Below are 18,181 nucleotides of genomic sequence, written 5' to 3' on the forward strand. Positions count from 1 at the left end.
TCCCCTTTGCCCGCTGGAGAGTAACTTTGACCTTGAGGCGAGGTATGCTACCCATGGGTTTCGGAATTGCGACTCTGTCAACTTGGTGACATTTACAAATCGTTTTTAACAGATGAGCAGAGCTCCCTGTAGGCACTGCCACGTGTATTTTTTTTCTTTATTGATAGTCCGACTGGGGTTAGTCTGACCCACACCAATTTTACAACGTAACGTACCATTGGTTTTGAGCTTGCAACGTCCCAAGGTGTGCACTGACAGCTCCTACCAAACAAGTATTGCCACATGTATTGTTATCAAAGGTTCTCTCGTGGAATCTCCACATTGTTGCTAATGCTAAAATTAGTTTTTAGTGGTCTATTAAAATAAGGGGCGACTTACACGTTGGTGCTTAACATATGGCAAAATTTCCTTTAGCCGTCTTGGTTATTAAATATTTAAGACAAGCACCAATTGCTGGGATGACCGTACTATTATATTGAAATAACTTACTCCCTGTTTGGATGACAGGGGGCAAAATCTGGTTTGCCAAAAAACAACCCACAAAGGGCTATTTGGTCTGGTTTTTGGTCACAAAACCCCCCAAAAAAAAAGCAAAAAAAGAAAAATACGGCCTACCATTTTCCGGCCAGCTAGCCATTCACTATGGAAAAAAATAACAAAAAAAGAGGAATGGATGGCCGGCCGTTTCCGGCCAGCCATCGGTTGAGAAATGGCCAGCCTGGGGTGCCGAGCGACCCTAGGCCAGCCATTTCTCGGCTGGCCGAAAAATGGCCGACCAACCTTTTTGCAAAAAAAAAAATTGGCCGGCCATTTCCGGCCAGCCATTTTGGATGCCAAAAACATTAAAAAAGCATTTTTTTCGGCTGGCCACTAGCGGGAAAATGATTGGCTGGTACCACCCTCGCCGGTCGGAACCAATCCGGCCGGAAATGGTCGAAACTTGTATGGGGTGGGGGTGGGGAAAGAGGGCTGCCCCCCCGTCCCCCCACCACCCCAGTAAACCAGGTTTTTAAAACCTGGTGTATGTGAAAACTTTTTTTGGGGGGATGGGGGCACCACGAAACTAGGTTTGGTAGCATCAAACCAGCTACCAAACCAGCTTTTGAGGCCAAAACCTGGTTTGGGTGTCATCCAAACAGTACCTTATTTCTGCTTTATAACTTGGGGAGCTAGAAAAGTGACATTCTACTATTTAATCAAAATTAAAAAAAAACCCACATAACATCAGGACACCAGCAGGTCGGATATGGGTTGGGCTTGACCTGACAATATGCCCTATTTGAATAGTGAGTCTCATTCTGGATTCATATTCAAGTTGGATCTAGTGAATAAAGTTCTGGATCTGCATAGAAAAATGAAACCCTTTGATACTAGATCTGCTAAAAGTGGGTTGTTGTTTCTTTTTCGGATAATCAAAGGGAAACCGCCCCCACATCACTGACCTTGCGGCAAAAGACGCTGGCTGGGTCAGACTTGATTTTGGTCCAAACTTGATTTTTTTTTATTCGACTCTGACCCATATCTAAATAAATATGAATATTTGTAGCAGATTTAACCCCAACTTGGTTTAGATCTTGTTCGGGCCTGAGTTTGAGCTCTACTCTTAGGCTGCGTTTGGAAACCTGGCTTTGGGTGTACGTAGAAAACCAGGTTTGGTGCTCTGTTTGGATGACACCAAGCCTGTTTTTTAAACCAAGTTTTGAAAAAATTGGGGTTAATGGGTAACTTAGTTTATCACATTACCCACCATCGACCTGTTGGGATTTAGGATTGGCGTGTGCGCAATGAGGGCGATAGAAGAGAAGAAAATTGAGATTTTGATTAGTGACCTACTTCAGGAGGATTCCTTCTTGGTTCATTCTTGCAGTGCGCATGGACTAGTAATATATAATCTTCCCTTGGGTTGCTGTTATCCCAACCATGAATGAGGTTTTTAATTTTATTGAGTACGATATTAAGTGAGTTACCAGCTCACCATTATGTGACTCTATGGCTACATCCATTATCTAGATCCATCATCTTTTACTTGGTTATATAGGGCGAACACCTATATTGTATCATAACCGATGCACCCTGTATCACATATAACACTTTATAATAAAACATGCACCAATTAACCATGCATAATTCTTTGGGTTATATTAATGACATTTTTCTCATATGTTATGAGTTATTTCTCATATAATCATGTGAATTTTTTCATCATTCAATTTCAAATACGAGGTTTTCACATATGCTATGAGTTATTTTCCAATAGTCATGTGAATTTTCTTCATCATTATATTTAAGTATGATATTTTTCACATTTGCTATGAGTTATTTTTTGCATAATCATATGGATATTTTCTTCATTTTCAAATATGATATTTTTATACATGCTACGAGTTATTTCCTACATAGACATGTGGTTTTTCATCATCATATGAACAATGATTCTTTTCCATATATAGTATGGATTTAGCCATGAAATCGTCCTTTCATGCACTCCCTTTCCATAACTATATGAGTTTCTTATCATGTCAAATTTTTTAATATAACTCTTAATGTGTAACAATTTATTTTCAGTATTCACCATTCACTACATACTCAACTGCACAGTCTATAGTTCTAGAACAAAGTGAATACATTATAATGTGGGTCTCACTAAGTCATGAGGTTTTATATTGCTCTTTAATGATCATACCATAGGACATCATAATATGCTAATAATCTTACATAAAGTCTATATGTACTATGAATTTTCATCAATTCATAGATCCATGATATGATTTGCGAAACATAGCAAATACTTTAACTTTTCAAAATTTCTTCATAGTCTATACTCCCATTATCTATGTGCATTGTCACATGAAACATGCTTACATTCTCGTCATGTTAATCACCACTTGTTTATTTTTTATCGATATATATATATATACATATATATATATATATTCATATCCCATAAAAGCTATCTCATTACCATTTGGATATTCAAACATCTATATCCAAATTCATTAGATTTATATGAGTCTATATTCAAATCCAACTTGAGATGTTATCCATCAAGTCCAAATATGATCCATATTAAAATTCAAATGGATCAACACTCACATATATCATTATACTTATTTAGATCTATCCGGGTCAAACCGAGACCCATATAGAATATATTATTAGGTCTAATAATGACATGATACTATTAAGATCTACCATAAACTCTGGATCAAATCTAGATTTTGATATCTCATATTCAAGCATTAATCTTTTTTGAATCCATTATAAAACCTGGGTGAAATCTAGATCCATACCTTATTATCCAAAAATTATACTATTCGGATCCAATATTAGATCCGTTCAATAAGAGGACTCAATAATGAATTATTCAAATAATTATACGCATCAACCTTAACTGGGTTCACATCGTACTATGAGCTTTAGATAAAAAAATATTTCAAATTGGATCTCAATACTTGATCCTTGTTGAGTTATAACCTTAAAACACTCATAAAATGACCTATTTAGGTATGATAATAGTTCAAGTATGTTCAATCATGTTTTCTGAATCCAAATCTTGTTAACTAGATATATTTAGATTCATTCAAGTTTAACAAAATCAAATAATATTGCTTCTATCCAAACTAATTCAACTGAATCTATCAAAATTCATTTATGTTCAACCAAATCTAAAATATTTTACCAGATCCAAACCAGGTCTATGTCATCTTACTAGATCCAAACATTAGATATATTGGATCCTACTACAATTAAACTTTATCCATTTAAAAATTAGATCAATACCAACTATACCTAACCCAAATCAATTTATGAATATGAATAAAATATATAGCATATCAAAAAAATATGCATATAATATTTTATGATAATATATATATATATGCTAAAAAATCTTCTCTCATACCAGGGTAGAGATCTAAAGAAGAACATAACTGGGTCCAATTTTTTTTTACTGGATCCAACAAAGTTTATAAAAAAACTATTTATACTAACTTGATCAATTTCATATCTAAACCTGTTTGAATAATGCTTTGAGAGGTATTTCGCAAACACGAAACACTTTTTTGCTAATAAGAAAAGTTTAAAAGGTAGTTCTATGCAAAAATAGCAATTTTGAATTCTAAAACATAATTTTTAGAACTTTCTGAGTTAAATAGAAAAATCCTGGTGGTTTTCTATAATTTTAAAAACACTAGAAGCCTGTTTTGGAAAAAAACATATTTTCAACCTTGTTTGTGATATTTTCCAGTAAACAGTTATGTTTCTCAATTTTTTCATAAACAAAAGCTCCCAAATGTAATATTGAATAAAATAGGAACTGAATATGAAAATAATATAAAATGAAGGATTCTCAATTTTTTGAGAAACCATAAATCCCTGTTTCATTTTATCCTTTTTCATTTTTTCCACGGGTTCATTTGTGACTATCACCGAGGTTTTCGGCAACCACCCTACGAGGGGTGTGGGTGGGTGGGTGGGTGGGTGGGTGGGTGGGTGGGGGTCACCACCACCTCTCGGTGGTCAGCCGGTCGGAGCTCCGCTCTGCCCCACCGACCTTCAACCGTGCTCCTTCCCCACCCTGCGCAGGAACACTGCAGACACCACCACATCGAAGTAGTTATTCGCAAACAGAAGGCACCAGGTGTCCCCCCTTCGGCACGTCACTTACTCTTGGACGCCCTCCACCGCCGCCAGTCTCGACAACCTTTATCCGAAGGCAGTTGTGTCATTGTTTCCACTAGAGGCGATCCACCTATTGGTCGGCCTCTCCTCCTCCTGCATGCACCAACAGAGCCCCTGACTCTAACACCAATGCCTGCGCGCACTGACAGAAACTTCTGCAGAAGCGACTTTGCCACTCGTCACTTCCGTCTCTGCATGTGGCCCCAACGGCCAGACATTGGATATCCTCAAGCTGGACCTCATAGCCCCCATTGATGCCACTCTAATGCCTCGATCGATTGGAGATCTTAGCTCACTCCAACCTTGGCCTCCTCGATGACTTCAAGCAATCCATCTGTAAAGAGAGACATGTCCTGGAAGGTGGATCAATTCAAAACAGAAAGTTGATCCACCTCGTGGATATCGTCTATCTCTATCCTTATATCTTGTAGTTTCCTTATTTGTTCCTCTTTCTGCTTGTATTATAAATAGGTTGTATCTCCTCTCAAAGAAATATGAAAAATATAACAGGAGCAAGCTCCTCGTGGATGTAGGCATCTATTGGCCGAACCACGTAAATTGAGTGTGGTATGAGGACAATTTCTTTCAATATTTTATATTTAACATGGTATCAGAGGGTGCGGTCCGACCAATAGCTATTCTTGCTTCCTCTACCAGCTGCAATGGTCGGTGACAGGACCAACTCGGCAAAAACGGTGATTTAAGAGCAAAATCTCAATTTAAAGATCACCACAACCCTACTCAACGGAAGTAACTATCTCCCATGGTACAAGGCGGCCACATTGTTTTTGAGTGGCAAAGGAAAGTTGAGACATATCACAAGTAAAACCCCCCAAAGCCGCATATGATGATTGGCAATCCTCTAATTATCTAGTAATGTTTTGGCTTCTGAATTCTATGAAAGCAAATACAACAAAAGGCTATTTATTTATTGAAACAGATATGGATTTGTGGAATACCCTGAAAGATCTTTATGGGCAACAAGATAACATCGATAAAATCTATCAACTCCAACAACAAATTGCTTAATTTTAAAAGGGAGATAAACCATTTCATAGCTATTTGAATACCTTAAGAGGTATGTGGGATAATCTCAATCATTATCGTCCCATTACCATTGACGTTAATACATTGAAACAAAGAGAAGAAGAAGATAAGATTTTTAAAATTCTTGCTGGATTGAGTAAAAAATATGAGAGCATACGTAGTCAAATTTTGATGACTAGTACTCCCTTTTTGTTAAACACTGTTTGTTCTATAATTCAAAGGGAAGAAACTCATAAAATTGTTATGGGATCCCAACAAAAGACTGAGAAAAAGACCCATGATAGAGTTACTTACACAGTCACTAATCTGCTCGGTTCTAAGTTCGACAGCCATAGCGATCACAATCGGAGCGGGCCCAAGTTTAAATGCAGCCACTGCAAAAAAAAAACGGCCACACCAGGGACTGATGTTGGGAGATTCATGAGAAACCCGTTAAAAGTAAAGTCAATGAAAAAATAAAGGACGATCAACTACTAGTATGGACGATCTTGCCAAGCTACTCCATCAACTCACCCATTCAAATCTGGCCATATCATCTATGACCGACCAGCAAGTGAGCAACGAAAAAAATTCAAGTACTTCTCCAGCTTATAATGCTATTTTCTGTTCAAACAAATGGATACTCAATTCAGGAGCCACCGACCATATGATTGGTCAAGATACATTGATTAGTGACATTCTTTTTGGTTCAAAAAATCCAGTCTGCATCGCTAATGATGTACTTGTGCCAGTTCAAGGGATCGATCATGCCTCTTTTTTCGAAGGAAAGGCTAAAGAAGAAGTTCTATTGCTGTCTAATTTTCTAGTTAACTTAATCTCTATCAACAAAATAACCAAGTCGTGTAATTACTTGGCTATCTTCTTGACTAATCAAGTTGTGTTTCAGGACATTAAGAACAAGAGGGTGATTGGTAGATGACAAGAGCAGAATGGGTTATATGTCCTTGAAAGTAACTCCATGAGTTTTAATGTGCAGAAAACATGTAACTCACACAGGCTATGGCATCTATGGTTAGGCCATCCGTCTGACAAAGTTTTAAAAATTAATTTTCTGTCATTGGATAGTGATATTAGTTCATCTGATGCATGTCAATATGCAAAGCAAACAAGGTGATCTTTCAACACATCTAAAAATCGGTGCAATAAAGTTTTTGAGCTTGTTCACTCAGACGTCTGGGACCAGCCCCTACCACTTCTCATTTAGGATTAAGATATTTCTCTACTTTTATTGATGACTATTCTCGCACTGCATGGATTTATTTTTTGAAAAATAAGAGTGAAGTTTTAAACGCTTTTAAGAATTTTTGCTTCATGGTTTATACTCAATTCAATATTAAAATAAAGAAGTTGAGATGTGATAATGGTGGGGAGTATGTTAGTGAGGCCTTTAGAGAATATATGGCTCGATAAGGCATTTTACTGCAAAATACTTGTGCCGGCACGCTACAACAGAATGACATTGCCGAAAGAAAAAAATGGCAACTTCTTAATGTTGCTCATTCTCTTATGTTTCAAAGTAATATTCTCAATTTTTTTTGGAATAAGGTTGTGTCCACTGCTGCATACATTATTAACTGAATACCTAGTTCAACTATTGAGAATCAAACTCCCATGAAGTTGATTTGGGAAAAAAAATGTCATTAACACATCTTAGAGTATTTGAATGTAAGTGTTATGTTTATATTCAGGAAGGTCATCGAAGCAAATTAGATAAACGGGTTGTCAAATGTCTTTTCTTGGGTTATTCCACTTTTAAGAAAGGTTTTAAGTGCTACGATCCAAAGAATAAAAAGCTCTACACGTCCAGAGATGTAGAATTCTTTAAAAATGAGACTTATTTTCAAACTCAAGAAAATGAAATAAGAGATGAAATTCAAGGGGAGCGTGCGGTGAATGAACATATTATTCCCCCTATAGTTGGCAGTCTTGAACCAAATAATCAAAAAAAATATTGATGAAGGTCAAAATTGTGAAAGTAGTACAAATGTTGATAATGATCAAATTACTGAGCAACCTCGCAGGTCATCTATAGCTACTCGAGCTCCTGTGCGTCTAAGGGATTTTTACACGTATCTTGCAAGGAGCCCTGACGCCCATTCTATTGAAAGTTACATTGATTTTTCAGAAGTCTCAAACAATTATTTTGCCTTTCTCTGCAAAATATATTCTCAAAGTAAGCCACAAAATTATCCAGAAGCTGAAAAAGATCCGAACTGGAAGAATGCTATGAAGGAGGAATTAAAAGCTCTTAAAAAAAATAATACATGGGATATCGTGCCTTTGCCTTCTAAGAAAAGACCTGTAAGGTGCAGATGAATTTATAAAATTAAGTATAACAGTGATGGTTCAATTGAAAGATACAAAGCCAGAGTAGTTGCTAAAGGCTACACCTAGGTTGAAGGTGTTGACTATAATGAGACGTTTGCCCCAGTGGCAAAGATGAGCTCTATATGGATTTTGTTTTCCGTAGCTATAAATAAGAGGTGAAAAACTTATCAACTTGATATTAAAAACGCCTTTCTGCATGGTGATCTTATAGAGGATGTATACATGGAAATCCCCCAAGGCCTTCAATACTCAGGTAAAAATCTGGTCAATAAACTAAAAAAGTATTTGTACGGACTAAACCAATCTCCTCAAGCATGGTTCGCCAAACTCAGTGAAGCTCTTATCTCTTTTGGCTTTATTAAAAGTGAAGCAGATCACTCAATGTTTGTCACAACACAACACAACACAACAAGACCACCATTGCTTTAGTTTATGTCAATGATATAATGCTCACAGGTGATGATGATTCTCTGATTGCAAATCTCAAGAAATATCTTCATAAGAGATTCAAAACAAAAGACTTGGGGAAATTATGACATTTTTTGGGAATAGAAATTGCTCACTCCGAACAAGAGATTTTTATATGTCAGCGAAAGTCTACTTTAGATCTCTTAAAAGAAACAGGTATATTGGGATGCAAGCCATCTGAAACTCCTATTGAGTTCAATCACAAACTAAAAAAGGACGTTGGAGAGCACATTAATGATGTTTCAAGCTTTCAAAAGTTGATAGGCAAACTCATTTATTTAACTGTTACTCAACCAAACATAATATATGTCGTCAATGTCATTAGCTAGTATATGCATTTTCCTCAAACCTCGCACTTGGAAGTTGCTCTTAGAGTTCTGAGGTATCTTAAGGCTACTCTTGGTAAAGTAATTCTCATGGGTCGAAACAATGATCTCAATATCGTTGGATATAGTGATGCAGACTGGGATAAAGATACAAATGATAAAAGATCTATCACATGTTATTGTACTATGGTTGAAAAAACCTCATTACATGGAAAAGTAAAAAACAAAGTGCGGTAGCTCGTTCATGTGTTGAGGCAGAATACGAAGCTATGGCTTCAACTACTTGTGAGTTAGTGTGGGTAAAACAACTTCTTCAGGATATGGGGATCAAAGTTACAAGGCCAATGAAAATGAGGTGTGATAACCAAGCAACTATTCATATTGAAGCAAATCCCGTATTTCATGAAAGAACCAAGCATATCGAGGTGAATTGTCACGTAGTAAGAGAAAATGTTCAAAGCAAAGTTAAATCAACACTCTTTATCAGAAGTGATGATCAACTGACATATATATTTACTAAAGCTCTGAAAAATGTTAAATTCTAAGGAATATGCAACAAGTTGAGACTGATTGATATCAACTCACCAACTTGAGAGGGAATCTAAAGAGCGACATCTCTTGGAAGGTAGATCAATTTAAAATAGAAAGTTGATCCACCTCGTATTTCATGAAAGAACCAAGCATATCGAGGTGAATTGTCACGTAGTAAGAGAAAATGTGCAAAGCAAAGTTAAATCAACACCCTTTATCAAAAGTGATGATCAGCTGACAGATATATTATAATGCTCTGAAAAAGGATAAATTCTAAGAAATATGCAACAAGTTGGGACTGATTTATATCAACTCACCAACTTGAGGGGGAGTGTAAAAAGCGACATATCTTGGAAGGTAGATCAATTTAAAATAGAAAGTTGATCAACCTCGTATTTCATAAAAGAACCAAACATATCGAGGTGAATTGTCATGTAGTAAGAGAAAATGTTCAAAGCAAAGTTAAATCAACACCCTTTATCAAAAGTGATGATCAATTGACAGATATATTTACTAAAGCTCTGGGAAATGATAAATTCTAAGGAATATGCAACAAGTTCAGCTCACCAACTTGAGGAGGAGTGTAAAGAGAGACATCTCTTGGAAGGTAGATTAATTCAAAACAGAAAGTTGATCCACCTTCTGAATATCGTCTATATCTATCCTTATATCTTGTAGTTTCTTTATTTGCTTTCTCATTTTGCTTGTATTATAAATAGGCTGTACAAAGAAATATAAAAATTATAACAGGAGCAAGCTCTTCATGGACGTAGGCATCTATTGGCCGAACCACATAAATAGAGTATGTCGTGAGTACAGTTTATTTCAACATTTTATATTTAACACCATCCTCCTTACCAACCCTTCCCTCATCTACCTTTGTGCCTCCTCTGCCACCGTCACCTTCGGCCCCAAGTACGTCAAGATCGTCGATCGCTACCCCCACACTCATCGTCTGCGATATCGAGCTCCTCCGAATGTGGGGGTACCGCGAGTGCGGCAGAGACACCGAGACCACCCGCCTCTCCTTCATTGTGTGTGGACCTCACGAGGAGCTTGTAGACCCCCACCAAGGCCGAGAGCTGTTCCAAGAAGCGGGTATGTGCCATGGCATATACTAGCTTGCCACGTGTAAAGTTTTCGAGAGAAATGAGAAAATGAGGAGAATGTTTTTCTATTTTGCCCTCGCATTAAAGAAAGAAGAAGCAAGAGATTTCAAAAACGTTTTGTCTCTCGGTTGATTCAGCTCAGCTAGCCAGACTGATTCACTATTGGCCGGTATTTCGTCAGCAAACTACCAGACAAGTTGAGCTGAATCAACCAGTCCTGTCGGTTGAGCTAAATCAACCGAGAGAGAGAACGTTTTTCTCTCTTGATTGTTGACGGAATACTGGCCGTCAGGTAACTAGTCTGGTCAGTTGAGTTGAATCAACCACGCGGCGACGCTGATGATGATGATGGTGGCCATGGTTACGATAATGTTGATGTTTGGGAAAAAGGAGAAGACTTGCAAACGATGAAATGGGGATGACATTTTCATTGGAGTTTTACTAATTAAGAGGATGGGCTGAGTCATGCAATGGCAATGGAGAAGGTGGGTCATGGCCATCGATGGTATAGTTATATACAATGGAAAGTAGGCACTTTCATGGGGGCACCTCTTCAGTCTAACCTATCTACCATTAAAAGAGAGAGCTCTCATTTTTTTTTAATGTGAGGGTAAAATTGAAAGGCGTTTTCTCCATTTTTTTCAATTCTCAAAATCCTTACACGTGGCAAGGTGGTATATGCCATGGTGTATACTCTCCCCTTGGAACCACACTCCAGCAGGAACTCCACCGCCCAATGTTTTTTTTATTATTATTATCATTTATTTTTTCTGCAGCTTCTTTGTGACTTTCTTCGTTTCCTTCTGCTCTTCGACGAAGAAGCACCATTGGAAATCGACAGACTATGGCAACTGCCTGGGGTTTGAGATCCGATCCACCAGAACGCCTCCTCGAAGGGGCTCCTCTGTCGCCAGACATTCAAGGAATAGATGCCGAAGAACACAGAAAGGACCAGCCTCCCTCTGCAACCATTTTAGCGAGCTTCCAGAGGCAGATCCCGAGTCGACGTTCAATTTAGAGAGTGTGTGAACGAAGATAGCGTATCCCTGCAAAAACAACATAGACAGAGAGCGTACCTGAATTCGCCATAGTTCGTGTAGAAAGTTTCGGCATTCTCCTCAGTCGGTCGACGCCCACAATGAGCCCAGGTCTTAGGTCGACAGTGAGCAGGACCCTTTCCGCAGCGTCTGAATGCAGAGCAGAATTTTGGGAGGATAATGCTACGAACACTCATAATCTTCGTAGCTCCTAACCCCTTATTTGTAATGGGAGATTAGGCAGTTACGTTAATGTGGTCTCTCCACATTCACGTAACTCCCACACACTATCTTCATTACTTAGCCACTTACGTGACCCACTAGTAGGTGTCAAACCGGGTCAGACTGTGGGTTGGACCCGTAACCCAAAATGTCCAACATTCTCCCACTTGACCCATTGACACCAAAAGTGTACTAAATCGAGGTGTATACCGTTATCTCGATTTAATTCTTTATGTGGGTTCACATGCCACCCTTTATCACAAGGATGAATTGTATGAGTCAAGGATATGAACACCCTTTTATGAAATGTCATATTTCCTTGTACTACACTACAATTCACCTTCAGTGCTTAGACATGTAAAGAAATTACCTTTATGAATAGGTTGGTCTCTCACCTATTCTATTGGTCCTTTAATATTGTTATTATGCTATTCTCTCTAACCCATATAAGAGATTTTTTATGCAAAATCAACAGTAACACAAAACCTTAGAGAATCAAAACATAAACACAAATGTGATCACATAATGTATTGTCATACATAAGAAGGAATAAAAAAGACCCATCCCCCTTTACATGTTGGGAATACAATCTCGGTGCTAGCCCTTTAGTAAGATGATCCGCAGTCATTTCCTTCGTGCCAATTGTATCAATACATACCAGATGATTCTCAGTTCTTTCTTTAACAACAAAATATTTTAACTCCATGTGTCGACACGATGATGAGCCCTTGTTGTTATTTGAAAAGGACACGACTGCTTCATTGTCACAAAATATCTTTAGTGGTCTCTCAATAGAGTCCACTATACCAAGACCCATAATGAAGTTTCTTATCCAAATGGCCTGACGAAGTCTCGTATAGAGCAATAAATTCTGCCTCCATGGTATGAGCAGCAGTGGTAGACTGTTTTCCGCTTTTCCATGAGACAACACCACCCGCTAGAAGGAAAATGTATCCAGTAGTGGATTTTCTACTGTCAATAAACCCTCCTAAGTCTGCATCAGAGTATCCAACGACCTCTAGGTGGTCAACTTTCCTGTAGATCAACATATAGTCCTTCGTTCCTTGTAAATAGCGCATGACCTTCTTCGTTGCCTTCCAATGCGTAATGCATGGATTTGACTGATATCTACCAAGCATTCCCACAACAAATGTTATATCAGGTCGAGTGCAGGTCTGCGCGTACTGTAAACTCCCAACTGCCTAGTCATATGGGACAACATCCATCTGAGCCTTCACAATATCATCCTGAGGACAATCCTTCAAGCTCAATTTATCCCCTTTCACTATAGGTGCCAAACTAGGAGAACAATTCTCCATCCCATATCTTTTAAGAACCTTAAGGATATAGGATTTCTGAAATATGTCAAGGACACCCTTAATTCTGTTACGACGGATCTCGATTCTAAGGACATAAGTGGCCTCACCCATGTCTTTCATATCGAAATGAGAGGAAAGAAAGTATTTTGTTGCATGTAAAAGACTCAAATCATTAGTTGCAAGAAGAATATCATCAACATATAAAACCAAAATTATGAACTTACTCCCACTAGTCTTAATGTAAATACACTGATCAACAATGCTTTTAGTGAATCCAAAGTTCATTATTACATGATTGAGCTTCTTACACCACTGGCGGGAGGCCTGTTTAAGTCCATAAATTGACTTATTCAATTTGTAAACTAAGTTATTTGAGTCATCTATACTGAAACCAGAAGGTTGTTGCATGTATACCTCCTCATCCAGATCCCCATTCAGAAAGACAGTTTTCACATCCATCTGATGCAGCTCTAAATCAAAATGAGCTACGATGACCATGGTTATCCTCAATGATTCCTTAGTTGAGACAGTAGAAAAAGTCTCATTATAATCAATGCCCTCTATTTGTGTGAAACCTTTTGCAACAAGCCTAGCCTTGTACCTCTCCACATGACCTTTAGAGTCTGTTTTGGTTTTATAAACCCATTTACAACCAACAGGTCTAATTCCATCAGGTCGAGGTACAAGATCCCACACTTGGTTCTTTGCCATAGAGTCAAGCTCTTCTTTCATAGCATTGATCCAATGTGTTGATCTTTCACTTTCAATGGCTTCTGCAAATGTGAAGGGACCTTCATCAATGTCTATGAAATCATTTGACTCTTGTAAATACACCACAAAGTCCGGATGGATAGCAGATTTCCTAATTCTGGTGGACCTCCATACAGGTGCTACATGTGGTTCAAAATGAGCCTATGTATCCTGTTGTTGTTGTTGTTGTATATCCTCATCAACAACCAGATCTAGTTGGGATTGATGTTCATTGACTGGACTTTCTCTTACATTACTCGAAGGAACAATGATAGAGAAAATCGGGTCATTATTCTCAGCAGGTGTAGAACCTGAATCCTGCATTTCCTCAAAATCAATATTTTGAGATGCATCTATCCCAACATAACCATTTTCAAGAAATCTTGCTTTATCTGTTTCCACTATCTGTGGTGTATGAGATGAACAATAAAACCTAAAGCCTTTCGATCTTTCTGGATAACCAATGAAGAAACCAGTAGTTGTCCTAGGATCAAAAGCTTTTATATGTGGGTTATACAATTTAGCTTATGCTGGACATCCCCATATGTGCATACATGACAAAGAAGGTTTTCTACATGTCCATAACTTGTAAGGAGTCTTTTGAACAACCTTCGTAGGAACCTTATTCAAAATATGCACTGCTATCCTAAGAGCTTCACCCCACAAGGTCAAAGGGAGGTTTGAGTGATTCAACATCGCTCGAACCATTTCTTTAAGAGTACGGTTTCTCCTTTCAGCTACACCATTCTGGTAAGCACTACCAGGCATGGTATACTGAGGTACAATGCCTTCTTCTTTTAGAAACCGCACTAATATACCTTCATTTTGTCTCATCTCAGTGAAACGACCATAATATTCGCCACTTCTATCTGACCTGACAACCTTAATAACTTCACCGGTTTGTTTATCTACTTCTTTCTTTAAATCCTTAAAAACCTGAAAGACTTCAGATTTTTCAGATAATAAGTAGAGATACATATACCATGAGTAATCGTCTATAAAGGTGACAAAATAATTTTCACCCGTTTAACACGGTGAAAAAGGGCCGCAGTCATCCGTATGCATTATTTGTAACTTTTCATTGCTGCGTTTGACATCTTTCTTATATGTGTTAGACTGCTTAGCCTTTATACAATCAACACATGGCTCTATATTCGTAAAATCAAGGAATCCAAGGACTCCCTCTTTCACGAGTCTTTGGACTCTCTCTTTCGAGATATGTCCTAATCTTTGATACCAAAGCAAATAGGATTGATCATCCTTTAGACCACGTTTATTGACAATCATTGTGTTCTCAATGAAGTGAGATTCCTGAATTTGGAGTTTGGTTCGTAAATGATACAAACCATCACACATATATGCAGAACCTATATTCATTGATTTTTTCATAATAATAAGTTCAGATTTTTCAAATTTAAATACAAAGTCAAACTTATCAAGTTTTGAAATTGAAATTAGGTTCCGACTATAAGATGGAACATAGAAAGTATCCACCAAATCCAATATAAATCCCGACTCAAACACAATTCTGCAGGTCCCAACGCTCTTGACATGCGAACGCATCTTATTTCCTGAGAAGATGCTTCTTTCATGCTCTGTTGGTTCCCTTTTGTTCAGAAATGCCTTTATTTTTGAGCAACTTCTTGAACTTCAAACAGTCCACCTTCTTATGCCCCTTCTTTTTGTAGAAGAAACACTTTATAGAAGGGTCACCAAACTGGGATTTAGCTTTCGTCTGAGAGTTTGAATTCTCCCCAGTGGCCTTCTTTTGATTCTTTCTTTTGAAGGAGCTTTTCTTTGGCCTCGACCTCTGTTTATCCTTATGAGAGGTCATATATGCACTTGGCACCCTCTCACTCTTCAATCTCTCATCTTCCTCAACACACTTTGCCAATAGGTCATTAAAAGACCACTCATCATTATATGTGTTGTAGGAGATTTTAAAAGGTCCATACTCAGTAGGTAACGAGGTTTAAATCAGATGGACTAAGAAGGAGTTAGATATGGCGAACTTCATGTCATTCAGTTGAGTCGCAATATTTCTCATTTCCAAAATGTGTTGTCGGATATGACTGTCACCAACATATTTCATAGACACAAATTTGGACATGAGCGTACTGACCCTTGCCTTATTAGAAGTGACGAACTGAGCCTCAATGACTCTCAGAAATTCTTTAACAGTCCTACAATAAGGAATGGCGCCTCGAATATTCTTAGCCACCCGAGATTGCAAAAGCAATAGGCTAAGTCTGTTCGAGCGCTCCCACTTCTCAGAGGCAGCCTTCTGATCGGCTGTGCTCTGCTCTGTAAGAGCGGGAGGTTCGTCAATTCTAAGGGACAAATCTAAATCCATATAGCCCAAAGTGAATAATACGATTTCTTTCCAATCAGAAAAATTCGATCCGTCTAAGATAGAGATACTACTTGAACCGTCGATATGGAAAAAACCTGATAAATCAAGGAACGAAAACGGAAAGACATTACTATTATTGCTCAGACGAGACTCGTGTTAAAAAGGTAAAAGTGAGACCCTTTATTTTCACCTTTTCTGAGACAAGCATAGTTGAGCCATTATCGTTTCACTTTGGTGAAAACGATAATACTCATAATTGCTCCGTCTCTTCAATTCATAAGGAATTGACTTCAGTTGGTGAAACTAGTAGATCATGAATCCAGAGACAATTCAACACTGTACCTTTGGGTACAAACATGCTTCATGGGCTAAAATACACATCTACTATTACACCCTGTGTAAATTTGGAATACAACGACCTACCTTTGGGTAAAATCGATGTTTCATAAATTCACACACAATCATAATTACGAATCTTAATATGGTCTAAAGAATCCTTAATTAACATGACTCAGATCACTTTGGTGATTACATGAATCAATCAATCAAAATCTTTTACCGAAAATCCTATTCGTATTATGGAGCACGCCCATGCACATATTTTAATGCATGCATAATCATGACATAATATCAGTTCATACTTCAACAAAAATGCATAAACTAATTGTCATAAATTTAGTTACAATTCATGCTTAAAATCATCATGCATAACTTAACGAACGCAAAATACATGAATTAACATGCATAAGTCATGCATTATTAAAAATAAATACTTTATAAAGCATGAAAAATAACAAAAAAAAGCTCATATGGGTAAAACTCAGGGTCCACAAGTAGGAACCGGTCTAAAAACACTCTGAACCGTTCTGAAACCGCCCTGAACCGGTCATTTAAGGGTACAAACCGGTTCTAAACCTTATAAACCGATACTTAATATGAACAAAAGCTCATAAAACCCTATGACCGTATGCCAAAATCCCTATATTTCTTTATATTTATGAAAACATGGTCTCAGCATCCCAGAACCGGTAAAAAACTAGAAAGAACCGATCAAAAATGGCTCCGAACCGGTTCCGGAAGGGGTCAGATCAGGTTCCTGATCCGATTCAGTCTCAATAGTGTTTGGATCCTGCTTTTATGGATCCAACCTAGTTTAAATGGGATCCGGGTCTGACCCGACCCATACTAAATACGGGTCAGACCCGGCCCGAACTAAAACCCGGGTTAGACCCGATCTGAAACAGGCCCTGTCCAAAACAGACCCGGGTCGGACCCGGTCCAAAACAGACCCCGGGTATGACTCGGTCCAAACTGGATCCCGGGTACGACCCAGTCCTATATGGACCCGGGTTCGACCTGGTCCGAAACGGACCCTGGGTACGACCCGATCCAAAATGGACCCGGGTACGACCTGGTCCTTCATGGACCCAGGTTCGACCCGGTCCGAAACGGACCCGGGTTCGACCCGGTCCGAAATCCGGACCCAGGTACGACCCGGTCCGAAAACCGGACCCAGGTACGACCCGGTCCTTAATATGTCCGGATCGGACCCGATCCAAAAGCAAACCCGGGTTCGACCCGGTCCTAAATGGACCCGGGTCGAACCCGATTCGAGATAAAGACCCGATCCTTTCCAGATCAGACCCAGACCTGATACCTTTATGGGTCCGGGTCAGATCCAAAAAGTGATAAAGCAGACCCGATCCACCCAAAAGGGTTTGGATTGGGTCTGTCATCGGGTCTCCTCGCCTGACCCGGTCCGGTCCCTTGAATGAAATTAAACAGAAACCCGATGGGTTTCTGTTTGAAATGTCAGGGAAACCGAAAAGGGGTTTCAGCCCTTTTCGGTTCCACGGCGACCCACGTCGCCATAACGGCGACAGACGCCGGACCCCGGCGACCTGCGTCACCCCACGGTGACGCCGGTCCGGCGACAACCCCCCTGTCAAAAGACGTCGCCCCACCGCGACGGTTCGCGGCTGCCATTTCTGGATGCCCTAAAATCCGCCGG

Source organism: Nuphar pumila, chromosome 3 (assembly GCF_984573655.1).
Source record: "Nuphar pumila chromosome 3, dmNupPumi1.hap1.1, whole genome shotgun sequence".
NCBI classification, from domain to species: Eukaryota; Viridiplantae; Streptophyta; class Magnoliopsida; order Nymphaeales; family Nymphaeaceae; genus Nuphar; species Nuphar pumila.